General features: G+C 38.7%; 1 long non-coding RNA gene across 1 annotated transcript in view; it reads right to left on the reverse strand.

Annotated features, from left to right (window-relative positions):
* Positions 1-16,234, reverse strand: part of LOC141331059 (uncharacterized) — a 470,059-nt gene extending 453,825 nt beyond the window's left edge. The window contains exon 1 of the long non-coding RNA XR_012355226.1: positions 16,181-16,234. This is a non-coding gene — a long non-coding RNA (uncharacterized lncRNA). The remainder of the gene's footprint in view (positions 1-16,180) is intronic.
* Between the last annotated feature and the right edge of the window lie 392 nt (positions 16,235-16,626).

Below are 16,626 nucleotides of genomic sequence, written 5' to 3' on the forward strand. Positions count from 1 at the left end.
TTGTGTTCTCCAAAGTAAATGTTTGAATATAAGTGATACATTTCATGTTTGCTTACTTTTTAAACATTAAATGACAGAAATGAAGAATGCTAAAAAGAATGAAAGGCCATATTGGAAAACTAAAGTAGTAGTGATCATATACATTTTCTCAGTTTTTAGGTCCCCCTTTTTAATTTAACACATGCACGACATTTCGCCTCAGTGTTTGATTCAGATATTCGATTTTCCATGCCCACTGTACTACTGGTGCCTACTAAAAGGTAATTTCCATCCTCAAATAATTTGGAATGGTTTGAATGCTTGTCAAAGTTAATAATTCCTGAGTCAAATTACCTTTTATTTATTCATATGGCAAGTGCTGTCATATCAGAGTTGGCAATGGTGTATGACTGTCATTCAGCCTGAGTGTTATTTCTGGTCTGTGGCTTGTGGCTGCAAGACTGTAAAACTAAATCAAAAACATGTGATGAGAGAGTGACAAAATAACCACATATTCAGAGTCAAACTTAGTGCAGTGAGGTCTAGCTATGTAAAAGACTACTGAAACGGCACCCAAAGCCATTCGTGCACAGTTGTTGAGAGCTAAAACGTGTATTCACAGTCATTAATTAAGCCTGGCTGCCACCAGACTGGAATTTATGTATCTGAATTTCAGATTTTTGCAGTCATGCAAGTGGGATTTTTAACTGTTGAGCTATCAGTGGTACTTGGATAGCTTGAGCATTTTTTATTTTTTCCCCAAGGTCCACTTAAAGTGTAAACTGTCGTAGTTTTGTTTTTGTTTATCATCACCATTTCCACCTCTCTATGACCCTTTAAACAGGCTGTTTTTTTTTTAAACGATGTCTTTAATAAACACCCTCTTCAAATTAGAAATGAGCAACAGCTTGTGGTTTTGTTGTTATGTCCAATATAGTTTTGACCTTTCAATCCTTCAATAACAGCCAAGTATGGAAGTCCCATTCTGACTTTTTTTCAGAACTGTGTGATATAAACTTGCAATTGCAAGTTATACAGTAGATTTGTGAGAAATTCTGAGAAATAATCTCCCAGTTCTAAGAATTAAAGTTGCAATTCTGAGAAACAAAGTCAAAATTGTGCGACAGAAACTTTAGTTTCAAATGTCAACAATTCTGACTTTTTTTTTTAGATGCATAAACTTACAATTCTAAGAAAATATCATTTTTTTTTGCCTCAAAATTGGACTTTAGAACTCGTAATTGCGAGTTATATCTTACAATTCAGAAAAAAGTCAGAATTGCAGGAAATAAACTCGCAATTAAGAAAAGCCAGAATTGTGAGATACAAACTTGCATTTGCGAGGAACTTTTACATTATGCAATTCTGAGAAAAAAAGACAAAAATGTGACTTTATATCTCGCAATTCTGACTTTATAACTCACAATCGCAAGTTTATCCTCTGGTTTCACAGACAAGGCTTAAAGGAGTAGTTCACTTTCAGAATTTTTTTTTACAGATAATGTACTCAGCCCATTGCCATCCAAGATGTTCATGTCTTTCTTTCTTAAGTAAAGAAATGATGTTTTTTGAGGAAAACATTTCAGGATTTCTCTCCATATAATGGACTTCTATGATGCCCCTGAGTTTGAACTTCCAAAATGCAGCTTCAAAGGGCTTTAAATGATCACAGACGAGGAATGAGGGTCTTATCTAGTAAAACGATGGGTTATTTTCTAAAAAAATTACAATTTATATACTTTTTTTACCTCAAATGCTTGTCTTGTCTAGCTCGGCAAGACGAGCGTTTGAGATTAAAAAGTATATAAGTTGAAAATGTTTTTAGAAAAGAAGCGATCGTTTCACTAGATAAGACCCTTCTTTCTTGGCTGGGATCATTTATAGCCCTTTGAAGCTGCATTTAAACTGCATTGTGGAAGTTCAAACTCGGGGGCACCATAGAAGTCCATTATATGGAGAGAAATCCTGAAATGTTTTCCTCAAAAAACATCATTTCTTTACGACTGAAGAAAGAAAGACATGAACATCTTGGATGACAAGGAGGTGAGTACATTAGAAAAACATTTGTATATTTTTTTTATTCAGTGAAGGAAACGGGTTTCTATAGCCTAGTTTGGGCATGTATTACCCAAAGTGTAAAGTTTTGTCTGGTTAGCATAGTCCCATTAGGCCCTGCTAGTCTAACTACACTAACCATAAGCAAATAACAGCTTTCTCAACTGCCAGTCAAGTAGAGAATAATGTTTCAAAGCAGCTTCACAGTAATAAACAGGAAAATAACAGAATCAAAAATAAAAACTGATCCAAATTCTGTGGTAAAGCAGCTGTATAAAGACAATATTGATTCATGTCAGTTCAATAACTGTGTAAAAAACAATTATGAAACCATTCAGTTCATCTATATGCAGCTTGATTCAATTCAGTTCAATACCAATGCCAACGCTGCAAAATTCTTCAGTCGATTAAGCGTTAAAGCAACTCTATAGAAGACAGCAGTGTTGTTATTGAGCTGTATTTTTTCTTGCTTTTAGACAAAAATGACTCAATAAAATATATTTATGACATTGTTTTAATGTCTCCAGCAATCTGTATGGTGCAGCTGTCAAATAAATGGTAAAACAGGGGATTGCAGACCAAAAGAGCCAAGAAAAACTGCACTGGGAATAAGTACATTATATGTGAACTTCATTGGAGGGCCTTTGAGATCAAGGGTGAACACACTGAGGGTTTCTCATAGTCTTTCCCATATGTTTTCTCTGAAGCAGCTAAAGCTGATTGTTTAGGGCAGTCTAATCTGCCTCGATCATTTCCGCCTTGAGAGCAACATGGACGCCTCAGCGAGCAAAATCAAACATATACGTCAAAGGAGGCCATTTTGGTAGCTAATCCTATCCCAGAGGAAAGCTCATTAAAATCATGTGTACATGGTCTTCCCATCTCGTTTTACAGGACTGAACCATGCTTACTTTTACAGTAAACATGAATATTATAAAGTTTCAGATTGTACAGAAGAAACAAAGTAGGAGAGAGCAACCGAATCAGAAAAGTGCATCTGCAACGATTTTGAATATAAATCATGCTCAACTACATGCTCCTGGGATAAATCTCGCTCAACAATAAATATATTTTTGTGTGTGTGTATCGACCCATCATCACTAACATCGCAAATCATTGCTGTTACACAATCCAGTGCATTTGGTGCTATTAAGGTGCCAAAAGCTGCATAAAAATGACATTCAGAATGATAGTCAGAATTAAAAACTTAGCAATTAAAGGAGTAGTTCACTTTCAGAACAACAATTTACAGATAATTTACTCACCCCCTTGTCATCCAAGATGTTTATGTATTTTTTTCTTCAGTCGTCAAGAAATTATGTTTTTTGAGATAAATGTTTCTGGAAATTTCTCCATATAATGGACTTAAATGGCGCCCCGATTTTTGAATCTTCAAAATGCCGTTTAAATGCAGTTTAAATGCAGCTTCAAATGGCTGTAAACAATCCCAGCCGTCAAAGAAGGGTCTTGTCTACCGAAACGTTTGGTCATTTTCTTAGAAAAATATATTTTTATATACCTTTTAAGCACTGAAACTCGTCTAGCACTAGTGCTTGTAGTGCGCGTTCCCAACTTTACGTACTCACGTCGAAAGGTCACGCGTGACGTATGCGAAACTACAGACCCAGTGTTTACAAAGCGAACTTGAGAAGAGAGAAGTGCAACGCAATCAAATACTCTTTAGCAACAAGGTACAACATAAAGTACAACGATGTCGGACGACTTTGAAGCTGGAGGAGCACATGAGATGGAGTTTTTCACCGTTTACTACCTTTTTGAGCCGGAATACACAGACGATGAACTCTGTCAGAGAGAGAAAACTGCGACAGCCACGGCGGCGACACAAGTCTCGGGCAGACCGCGTTCAAACGAGACGAGATGGTGGTGCAAGTGTGGAAAATGCCAGCCATTTCCAGCGGAGCAGGAATCTCAGTGCTGTCACGACTGGACCACATCTGTTCCACTGTTACAAACAATCGGCGAGTCAGGTGATGGGACTGCTTCAAGCATTCGCTGCGTTGCAGAGCACGGTGGATGCAGTACGTAAAGTTGGGAACGCGCACTACAAGCCCTAGTGCTGGACGAGTTTCAGTGCTTAAAAGGTATGTAAAAATATATTTTTCTAAGAAAATGACCGAACATTTCGGTAGACAAGACCCTTCTTCATCGGCTGGGATTGTTTACAGCCATTTGAAGCCACATTTAAACTGCATTTAAACAGCATTTTGAAGATTGAAAAATCGGGGCACCATTTAAGTCCATTATATGGAGAAATTTCCAGATATGTTTATCTAAAAAAATATAATTTCTTGACAACTGAAGAAAAAAAGACATAAATATCTTGGATGACAAGGGGGTGAGTAAATTATCTGTAAATTGTTGTTCTGAAAGTGAACTACTCCTTTAATGAGTGGTTCACATATTTTATGCACATCTTTGTCCTGTGTGGGACAAATGATTTCCTCCCATTAATGTTCTTTTGTCCTTATTCTGTACATTTACATTCTTATAAACATCTCTTAGCCCCATCAACATTTGTTCACAAAGTCTTTTACATTTGTATGTTTCTCTTTGCATAAGATGTACATTTTATTGAATAAAAATGGGTAAAAGGCACAATATGTAATTTTGTGCCACCAGAAAGTGCATATTCAAAACAAACAATGAAACAAAGGCGTAGTTTGTTGATGCTGTGATTGAGTGTGGAATCATGGGAGTTGTTGTTTTCATCCTCACAGCCGATGCTATCCGATGCTCCTCAGCAAGAAATAATGTTCATGGATGAGCTAATATACTAGCTATAATACTAAAGTTTTATTAACGTCACTGTGGTATGAAGCAGGGTGAGGCTGAAAGCTGTGGAAACGAAATGAGGCAGCTGGAGCAATTGCTAATGAGAGACAATCACACATGGCTTAAAAGCAGCAGAGCTTTTATTATGCAACAGTCGACCGCTTCTGCTCCTTCCAGTCATGTGTATGTGGGGTAAAACAGCGCTGTTTTATCATACTAGATACATTTGAGTGTTTTGTAAGTTCTGTTATAATGCTACTCTGTGCTTTCGTCATCTGTCTAATACAACGCATATCAAAATAAAGTGTCATTAGTGTTTCCATGTTTTCCTCAAAACGGAAACCTAAGGTTGTTTGACTTCATTGGCATGCAACGCAATGACACGATCCATTACACTAATTAAATTCTTATTTTTCTGGATCTAAACATTCTTGGAAACATTTGGAAGTAATGTAAGTACAAGTCAGCATAATTTATAACACTATTCTAGTTGGTTTTTCTAGTGTGTTTCTATTGTGCCTTTATCCAACACTAAAACTGTTTTATTCACCAAAACCTTAAAGAATTAAGGGGTGTCACACTAGTGTTTAACACAAAGAGCTCATACGTGCATTTGTTTGTTGCCATCACTTCAAAAGATATCTCTGACAGTGGTCATTTAAACACATTTCATGAGAGTTGAAAGGAACTCGCTGCTTGATTATAGAGACAAAACAGAGTGAGAGGGATCTGGGCCCAACGTTCCTTTAATTACTCCCAATTGCAGGGGATGTTGTCACATTATGTAGGGCAGCAAGCTGAAATGGTTAAGATAAGGACCAAATTAAATGTAAGAGCTATTTGTTACCTTTACTTTTCTCTCATGGGCCACATGGGTTCTTCGCTGCCAGCAGCCAAGGGTAAACTCATTGTTTTTCCACATTTCTTCAGTGCAGTGAGAAAGCCTCTGTCACACACTTCTTTTCTGCACTTCCTCAAATCTGCCTGAAGTAGAGCAAGATGTTAAGTTCATTAAACAGCAAAACCACAACATTCTCAGACATTTAAGAGTCTCCAAATGCAATCTTGAACCATTTTAAAGTGTTGCAGCTCCCAGTGGGCCATATTTAACCTGGCCTCCTATTTTATAATGCACCTATCCAATAAACCTTCATATTCTCTTACTTGCTTGGTAGATCGGCTCGACACTCAAAACAAAATTATAGCAGGGGGAACGAGGTCCCAGAAAGCCTCTTTACATTTCCAGATCTCATTAACAGAAAGGGTTCTGTTTATATTGCATTAGTTCATCAAAACACAACTGTTGTGTGCTCCTCTCTATCGAAAACATTTTCTGTAAGGCGCAAACATTAATATTCTCGCTCTGTCTTGTTTTTCTCGTCCTCTGTTTTCCCTTCATTATACTGTTTAAACATTCGCAACCATCAGTATTCATTAGCAGATTTCGTATTTGCCACCTAGTATGCTTTTCGCCTAAACAGTATGTCGTGCCTGCATCACCGACAGAGTTGTAAAACCGTTGGACCTTGTCCATCATGTTCTTTTGTTGACCTACGATCTCTCATTCTGCTGGAATGCCTCCCCACCTGGGGATCTAAGCACCGCAAATAAACATTTTCTTCCTTTTATCCTCACTTTCTCCACGTTTTCTGCCGAACCAGAGGACTTGATGATTCCAAATAAGGCGTGTGGCCTCACACCGAATTCCATCTCTCAGGACTTGCCTATCGTCAAGTTGTCTGGCTCCTTATGTGAGCGTGAGCACTGACATATGCAGTTGCCCTGCAACAGCACATACTCCTCTCCACATTCTCTGTAAACAGCTTTCCCCTTTAATGGATTAAATATGTCATCGTCACTTTCCCGCTTTTCCCGGAGAAGGAAGAGAAAGGGGACGGCATTAGTACATCTGTCAGGCCAGTCTGACCTAAACCGGTCGCAAAACATCTAAGGAGATCTGAAGCAAAACAGCCTGGACGGAGGCCACAAACGACTGAGACGATGCACGAGGCGATAGGCAGCTAGTCAACCCGAGCGTAGTTCTCGGGGTCATGTGAGGTGAAGCGGCTTGCCAAAACCTAAGGAGAACTCTGCTTATCTTTCGCATGTCTGCAAAAATCTCTTCTTTCACACCAGCCCATCCCATCTCCGTACACAAGACGCTTTCGTCACACACTGGTCGCCCGAGTCGCTCTCGGTCTGTACTCTGTGACCTACCGCTGCTCTCCTTCACTTCCTTCCCCCTCCTTTCTGCCGTCTGAGAATTAGGTCAGGGAGGGGAAGTGCAGGCCTAAGGGTGTATGTACATTACAAGGGTAAGAAAAACAGAGCACCAGAGTCTCTGTGATCACTTTACACTCCCATCGCCTAATCTCATGCAAGGCTCCTTTTTCAGAGTGGGAAAAACAGCTATTATTATTTTTGCTGCCCTGCAATTCCATAGCGGAGGTTGCTGTTGGAAAGGAACTTGGTGATTAGGGACATGGAGGATGGAAGCCCCGCTGGCCGGCTGCTCTCGGGTTGTTGGGACGACGGGTCAACCAGTCCACGCCCTGCCGCCTGATCCGAGTGGCTTTACCTCACAACAAGGGTAAGCACAGCTGTACAAGCTGGCTCAGGGCCAGATGGATTCTGGATACTCCGACTTTCTGAGTAGTCCACATGCATTCATTTTCATAACAGTTTGGCAAAAGAAAATTCACACCCATTCGCATGACAGAGCTCAATTTTTCGATGAAGGAACACTCAGGAATGCTTTGGTGAACTGCACCCGACTTGACCTTTCTCCAACTCCGGTTCTTCTTCTGCGTCATAATGTTTTACATTTTAACGATGTGGTAAGAACTGAAAATGTGCAACATTTGGATCATTCCAGGTCTGTGACAGATATGACAGATTTTTGTATACTGCTTTAATAAGGAATTTGTTCTCAAGGGTGTGAGGCAAGCAAACCAAACTTGAGATAAAATCAAGATAAGGTTTAATTTGTTAACTTTGTGGACTATAAATCCAGTGGTAACATGCATGGTTTGAAATTAACATCCACCAACCTGCCAAACGTGGGTGAAAATCAACCATGGCGGGTTACGCATAACAGCTCCGCTAGCCAATTTGGTGGGTTAAGATTCATAAATTATGTTATGTAAATTATGAAACAGCTAATCACTTTATGAACTGACGGCCTCTCTGCTAAACTTCACCAAAATCAGATTTAACATTATAGTTCCAATTCTCTATTCTGATTGGTCAGCAGCTGTGTTTTATGACCACTTCACCCAACTGTTTTGGTATCACTCTGCAACTGTTCTATGTATTATGTATTTAATCAAAACTAACAGTTTTTTTGTTTGTTTGTTTGTTTTTTAATTAAGTATGAGTGACCCCTGCTGGTGCTATATTCCGAAGTGCAGAGGAAATATTACTGTATTTATTAGTTTTCTGTTTCAGGTTATGATACTGTATGTCCATATGTCCATTACACTGTAATGACGCTTGCAAACAAGAAAATATCATATATGGTGTTAAAAAAATAAATGACACAGCCGATAAGAAGAGTTCCTCTTCTCTGTTTTTATTTGAGCTCCTTAAGATGAGGCATGTTACGTCAGAACTTTCTCTTGCCATTTGCTTTTGTTGCAGGAACTATTTTTTTTTTTAGTGGAAAAACAGCATTTAATGAACTTTCTTTGAAAAAGTAACACAACAGTACATTATACACACAATTTTTATTGTATGGTAATCATCTCATTCTAAGCCCGTAAGATCTTTGTTTAATCTTCGGAACACAAATTAAGAGCTGACCCTGCATAGACAGCAATGCAACTGAAACATTTAAACGGCTCAGAATATTTTCCTCTAGTTCTTCTCTTAATAATAATTACTATATTATTAATTACAATATAGCTATTTTTTATTTTATCTTTGTTATTAAAAATAAAAACAAACATGCAAAGTAAACAGTAGTTTAATCAAGAGGAGTGAGTGATTATGTCTTTTCTTTTAATGTTTGATTAACGACATCTATATTAAGACCTACTGTAATACATGGATATAATATAAAGTTACGCATAAGATTTTCCCCAATCATTAACTAAACGGTCATGTAAGATGTAACAGATCAGGTTTTTGTGTCTCACCAAGATCTCACGAAGACATATTCCGCAATAATGTACTTTAGAGGGAGATTGTGCACACGCTTTTTTAAATATCAGTTAGCGCGATTGTTTTATTTCCATAAGCATGGAGGAAAACATTTCAGGAATTTTCTCCATATAGTGGACTATGGTGCCCCCGATCTGAACTTCCAAAATGCAGTTTAAATGCGGCTTCAAACGATCCTAAATGCGGTTGTAAACGATCCCAGCCGAGGAAGAAGGGTCTTATCTAGCGAACATTTTTATATATTTTATATACAATTGAGGTTGAAAATGAGATGGGAGTTTTTCAACAGACCCTAACTGTCTTGAACCAGAAAAAAACAAGAGTTCAGGCAGAGCAAGACAAGACGAGCGTTTGAGGTTAAAAAGTATATAAATTGTAAAAGTTGTAGAAGCTGCATTTAAACTGCATTTTGCAAGTTCAAACTCGTGGGCACCATAGAAATCCACTATATGGAGAACATTCCTGAAATGTTTTCCTCAAGAAACATCATTTCTTTACGACTGAAGAAAGAAAGACATGAACATCTTGGATGACATAGGGGTGAGTAAACTATCTGTAAAATTTTGTTCTGGAAGTGAACTAATCTTTTAATATCCACAAAGCTAGAATGCTGCACTTTGTAACAATTAGACCTACAACTTGTGGTGAGAAGCAGCGGCAGTCGTCCATAAGCAAGCAGAGAAAAAAGTACTCCTCTCAGAAAACATACAAATAAAGATTATTTTAAATGTTTAATTACAATTTGGAGCATTAGGATTGCTAAAAGAGGGGTATTTCACGTTGCCCACAATTATTGGCACCCCTAAAAATTTGTCTAAATAAAATATCTCTAAAGTATATTCCAATTAATATTATATTTTTTTAGCACACCAGGGTGGCTAGGAGTATACAATTGTCCAGTCATGACTTTCTGTTCCACAGGATTATAAATATGAGGAACACAAAAGCCAAATTCCCTTAATCATCCATCTCAAGAAGTAAAACCAAAGAATGTAGTTCTGATGTGCAGAACAAGTTTGTTGAGCTTCACAAAATAGAAAGTGGCTGTAAGAAAAGCATTGAAAATCCCCATTCCCACCATCAGGACAATAATTAAGAAGTTCCAATCAACTAAAGATGTTACAAATCTGCCTAGAAGAAGATGTGTGTCTATATCATCCTAATGCATGATAAGGAGGAGAGTTTGAGTGGCCAAAGACTCTCCAAGGATCACAGTTGGAGAATTGCAGAGAATTGCTGAGTCTTGGGGTCAGAAAGCCTAAAATAAAATGATCAAACAGCCCCTACATCCCCGCATGTTGTTCCAGAGGGTTTCAAGAAAAAATTCTCCTGGCTCACCCAAAAAATGAGCTTTTTGGCAGCTAACCCTCCAGATGGTTTTGGTGCAGACAGGGTTAAAAAAGTACCCAATGTCCACGGTTAAAAATACTGCAAGGTCTTTAATGTTGAAGACCTATTTTTCTGCCAGGGGTCCTGGACATCGTGTTTATATACATGGCTTCATGGATTCTTTCAAATACCAGCAGATAAAAAATCAAAACCTGACTGCCTCTGTTAGATATCTAATAATGGGCCATGGTTGCATCTTCCAGCAGGATGATGATCCAAAACAAACATCAAAATCAACACAAAATTGTGTCACTGAGCACAGAATGAAGCTTCTACCATGGAGAAGCACCACCAACATGAAGCTGGGAAGAGAGAGATTCTGGAGAATCTAAAGAGATTCTGTTTGAAGGAATGACCTCTGATCTCTTGTCAGGTGTTCCCTTCCGGAGGGAATGAGACGCTGCGTCTCGTAGTGTCCACCACGATGCAGCGTCTCGTTCCCTGTCCTCAGGGAACAGGGGTTAAATACGTAACCTAGACGTTCTCCAAACTCATTAGACATTGTTGGAGAAAACTCAGAACTGTTATCTTGAGAAAAGGATGTTACAATAATTGGGTGCCAATAATAGTGGCCAACGTGAACTAGAGAAAAACATTTATTTCATAATGAGATTTCACCCCTAGGTTCTATTGTTTTACTTCAATGAAAGGTTAGAATTTTGTGAATTTTTTGAATGAAGGATCAAAAGGATAACTTATGCAGATTTATTTTCACATCCACTTTTGCTCATATTTACCAAGGGTGCCAATATTAGTGGAGGGCACTCTGTAGCTACAAGAATAATTTTTGTGCACAAAGAAAACAAAAATAATGATTTTATTTAACAATTTCTTCTCTTCCTTGTCAGTCTTTGTGTTTACGAGAGTACACGCAGCACATCCATGTTCTGTGTGTTTTCTTTTTTGTTCAATCAAAGTCATTCTGAATGTAAAAATTGTTAGTTCATAGTGCAGGAACAACTGTTATTATTTAAACCTTCTTGTAAAGTGCTAGAAAGTGAAATTCGAGTTGTAAGAGCACAAAAGCAAACTGGTGTGGCACTTAAAACAAAATGTTCAAATGATCAAAGGAAAAGAAGTGAATAAGACAGAAGAACAGCAGGATCTGAGGTGGTCTGAATTAGATCAATCCCACTCTCTACACAATGATATAAATGCACATGTTGTTATTATTCCCTCCCTCTGGGATTACTGCCCCCCTTCACCCCCCTTCTCCTTCTCCAAGAACCCCTCCCTCACCCCCAGACGCTTGTGGAAGCCAAACAGGGAGGCAGCGCTGTAACCCAGGGCTAATGAGAGGCCTGGCCTCCCCAGACACACGCTTCCAAGAAGCAGACCAGCGGGGCTCTTGAAAAGAACCTGTCCTCCTCCTCAGAGGATTTTCTTTAAAAAGAATTTTAAGAAAACAGACCTCATGCTCCCAAGCATGGGGCACTGACTACTAGGAATGGCAAAGCCCACACTCTAAACAGAAACGAGAGACAATTATTGGAATAATATCAGAACCATTACAGCTGAACCGAAGAAGACGTTCGCACAGCTCGAACATAAACAACGTCTGTTCGATGCCGTCATTAGTGAAAAGCAAGGGAATAACACTCATGTTCTCGCATTCATAAATGCCATAATCAAATGGGGCCTGAAACTAGTTTGAAACCTCTGTAAACAAACAAAACCAAATTGACAAAATATGCCTTGTGATGCAAAAGCCTTTGAGGTTCAGGTTACCAAAACATTTACGCACATTTGATGAATTTCTTTCTGTTGGCATCAGCAGGCTTCCACCAACATTTCGTGCGATGTGTACAAACTCTGCCCGCAGTTGTTGAGGAACGTTCTAGAGCATGATAGCATGTTTGTATGAACTTTTAACGTCATATTTGGGTTGTATACATTGGGCAGAATGGTCTGACTCAGTTACTCTGAATCACAGAGATATGTGTGACCTTTAAAGCAGGAGAACAGCGCTGTTGGAAACCTACTCGCTTCAAGGGGCTCACACTGCACAATATCCACCGCATTAGTGTCAACAGCTACTACTTTGCGTTAGCTCGAGAACTTCCTTGCTAAAAGATCAATCTTTTAATTTTTCGTAGACTTTTCCCAACAAGCTATTACCCATGGTCTGTCCTATTGCAAGCAATGATGTTTTTTTCTTCTTCTTCTCAATGTAAGCACAGAGAGTGGAAAAAGGGCAAATGGTGAAGACTAATGTTATAGTTGGACTCAACCCAAGCTTCCTCTCCTCTCATTTGGCTCATTAAAGTCAAATGCAGCCTCCTTGCAATGCAAGTGTTACAGGCCCTCTGCTCTCCGCACTGACCTGTTCATCAGCATGAAAGCCTATATGCTACATTTACATTCATACATTTGACAGACTTTTTTTTTTAAGTCCATGCATTTCCTGGGAATCAACCCCATGACTTTTCAGTTGCTAGTGCTATGCACTACTGATTCAGATACAGGAACACTGTGCAGTGATGTTTATCTTAAAGTCATCATGAGCTCAGATTGTTGGATAAGATCAAATGTGATCGCTACCTTTTTCGTTAGATTTTTTTCACACCGTTTCCTTAAATGACCTCTCCTGGCTCTCAAATGGGGCAAGCAGCCAACAGGCTGCCAAAGGCGAGAATCAGCCTTTCTTCAACGTTCCTCTGTTTATTTATTTTACCCTTCAACAATTCATTTGGCTGTAGACACTAATCTGGAAATAAGGGTGCGCTCGTCAAAGCGTGTTGTGTCTGAAAATGTGTACGTTCACGTGGTGCAAAGGTTAGAGAACACGACACGCTGAGCGACTGGCAGCAGAAGACAGACCCAGCCGCAGTAAATTGAAACTATTAAATTGAATCAATACATTCCACCCTGACAAGCAGCGGGAGGAAATGCCACTGGCGATCTGGCAGTGACAGTCAAGTATGTCCTCAAAGAGTTGTTCAAACCTATGTTGCATAATAGAAGCTCCATGCAGCCAAGTGCTGTACTTGCTTTTTGACGCACTGGAGGTGTGCAAACTGACACCGTGAGGTTGTATGGCAACAGTAAGGAAAATCATTTCATCCATGCCTTTGCTTTGACATTCAGCACTTATATGAAAGGCGAGGACTGGCAAAAAGAGGGAAATGTCCTCACTGCCACACACTTTGGGTGGGATCTGCTGTGTCTTCCTCAGCCTTGCACAATCAAATTGAAGAAGCCACAGACATTTGGCCCTTGTCGTGCGCATTATATCTCTCACTCTTTTTGATCACAGCATAAATTCTGCTGAATTGCACAGTCACTTGGGTCTTTCGCAGCAGTTTGTCTCTCAGAAGTGCTGTGGTCTGTGGTTGCCACTGCCGGACACTTTTTGAACAGAATTTTACAGACCCCACCAAATTTTTAACCGCCGCTGGATGATATGTTTGTGTGTTGTGTTACTGTCATGGTTACTGTAATATTTCACAAAAATGATTGGTAAAATGGTAATTTATCATCTAAATGTCTTTGGAAACAAATCTGTTATCAAACATGAATGTTTGACCTTTACTTGTTCTTCATTTTAGTGGACTTGACATGACAGTAAACGCATGCTGATGTTTTGCATATATATGCGGCATATATGACAAAAGATATTTTGAATTGCATTTCAGTTTTGTTCATTTCTATATTTAACTACATGTAGCCGGATTCTCTGTTTTGTTATTAGGCCTACTTATGCTGTTCTCTCTACACAAATAAACAAAGGAGATGTTCTGTTAAACTTGAACCATTATAAAATATACAAAGACTGCTTGTCTGCCTACTATAGAATCAAAATCAACTTACGATCACAATCAGAAGTTATTACAAGCACTTGATGATGGTTTAAGCAACCTCAAATAAGTGAGGTTTAAGAAAAAACATTAATAATCACATACATTTTCAAGTGTAGCTTAATGCTATTTTAAGATGTTTTCTTGTAAGCATTATGGATAGTTTGTGTTTCTGGTGTAGAACCAAACTGTTTATTTACCTTTATTTAATACTGTGTTGAGCATCGGACATGTTAAAGCCATACGAGACAACAGAGAGGGACATCGCACATGGCAGAAAGTGTGTTAAGCACATGTTTTTTGTAGCTTCATTCTTGGAGACTTTACTACAAGTTGTAGTATTGTACCCAAAGTAGTATTGTCACGAATCACAATACTGAAATTTCTAACTTTAATGCAATGCTGTAAAAAACATTTTTTGGTACCACAGGGAAAAATTTCCACAACATTAAGGGCACACAGTCTGATCTGTCTCTAAGTGTTACATATTGTCATTTTAAACTTGTCTAATCTGGTGCATTTTTTTTTGTTATAAAAGTGTCTCAGTCCATGTCACATTCACATTTTAGAAAGCTAAACAATTTGAATAGTAAAATTACAATATGTATGTCTTCATTTCTTCATTTGCCAGAGTTAAACCCTCAAGCATGGCTCAATAGGCTACCAATTTAAAAAACAACAAAAAAACTAGCCTAATTTATACAAAGTTCAAACATAAGAAATTTATTGAACATAAGACAAGTGACGTCAGTACTAAAATAAGAACAAATAAACAAATTACAACCAATGGCACAAATAAAAACATATATACATATATACAAATGAAAAACTACATATATACAAATGAAAAACAACATATATACAAATGAAAGCAGTGCTTTGTTGTTTAAAGGGGTCATCCGATGCCCATTTTCCACAAGTTAATATGATGCTTCGAAAGAAGGATTTTGAAGGGTACAACTGATGGACACTTCGTACTCCCATGATCCTTTGCGCAGATTCTTTGCATGATGACGGCGCCTCCATGTAGTCATGGAATGATGATGCAGAAGGACACTTCAGGAAACAGTTGTTTGGTCCCCTAAACCCTTTAACCCTACAAAGCTCTCACTCCGAATGGAATACAGGGAGAGTCTGCGCTTGTGTAAGAAAACATAATTGTCCCATACTAGCAGGTGGCAGTAGCCTGTATTCGGGATTCAAACAGGGAAACTGGAAGAGCTAGAAATGTGGATAAACATAGCATAGGCCGATTCGACATGCAGATTCAACCTGATGGCATCCAACTACAGGAAATGGTGTGGAATACACTAGAAAAAAATTGCGCCTAAATGTTTAAACTGGCAATTCTGCTAAAATGGAGTTCTTTTTATGATGGATGGATGCACTTTATTGGACTTCAAAATCTCAACAGCCATTCACTGCCATTATAAAGCTTGGAATAGCAGGGACATTTTTTTCAAATATAACTCCAATTATATTTGTCTGAAAGATGAAAGTTATATATGCCTAGGGTTGCTTGAGGGTGAGTAAATCATGGGGTAATTTTAATTTTTTTGGTGAACTACCCCTTTAAGAAAATAAAACATTTATGTACAAACAAACACTATGCATTCTGATGATAATTAAACAGGAATATCAGAAACACAATAATATAATAACATATATGATGAAATATAAATAAAAATGGCAAATGTACAAACAAATTATTACATGCATACATACATAACCTGAATATGGATACATATACTGCCCCAAGAATAAGTTGGTCCTATAAGAACATCACACACTAGCTTCATTGCTAAGATATGCTGATATTAAAGAGTCTAACTGCTGTTGGGAAAAAAAGGATCTCCAGTAGTGCTCCCTCTTACTCTGGGGGTGCAACAGCCTATGACTAATACTCCTTTTCCACCAAAGCAATTTCAGTGCTGGTTCGGAGCTAGAGCCTAGTTTCAAATCTGCTCTTTGTATTTCGACACCCTCGAAATCAGGAAAAGTGGTACCTAATGGCGCTTTTCCACTACACAGTACCAGCTCGACTCGGCTCGCCTCGGCTCTGTTTGGTTTTCCACTGTGTAAAAGTTGTACCTGTACCTCCACAATAGTACCTGGTTGTCATAGCGACGCTGTAAGAAACTGCCGTGATGTAATCTTCTACACGACACACACCCGCTGTCTGCACCTCCTCGTTTGACCACGGCGTATTCTTCCGAGTTGCCATAATATGTAATGGATTGGATATGTCATGCAATCTCTGGCCAAACTTTTAAAAAATGGTGGGGTTATTCTGGATACTATTGCTGGTGCGTGCAATGATGACGCAGTGAATAGTGACGATTCTCTCTGACCGTGTTTTCACGTCACATTTTAGTATCGCCTCAGCTCGCCTCAGCTCACTTGGAACCTCGCCGGAGGTGGTACGAAAAAAAGTACCTGGAAGCCGGTACAG

Source organism: Garra rufa, chromosome 3, assembly GCF_049309525.1.
Source record: "Garra rufa chromosome 3, GarRuf1.0, whole genome shotgun sequence".
In the NCBI taxonomy this organism is placed as follows: domain Eukaryota; kingdom Metazoa; phylum Chordata; class Actinopteri; order Cypriniformes; family Cyprinidae; genus Garra; species Garra rufa.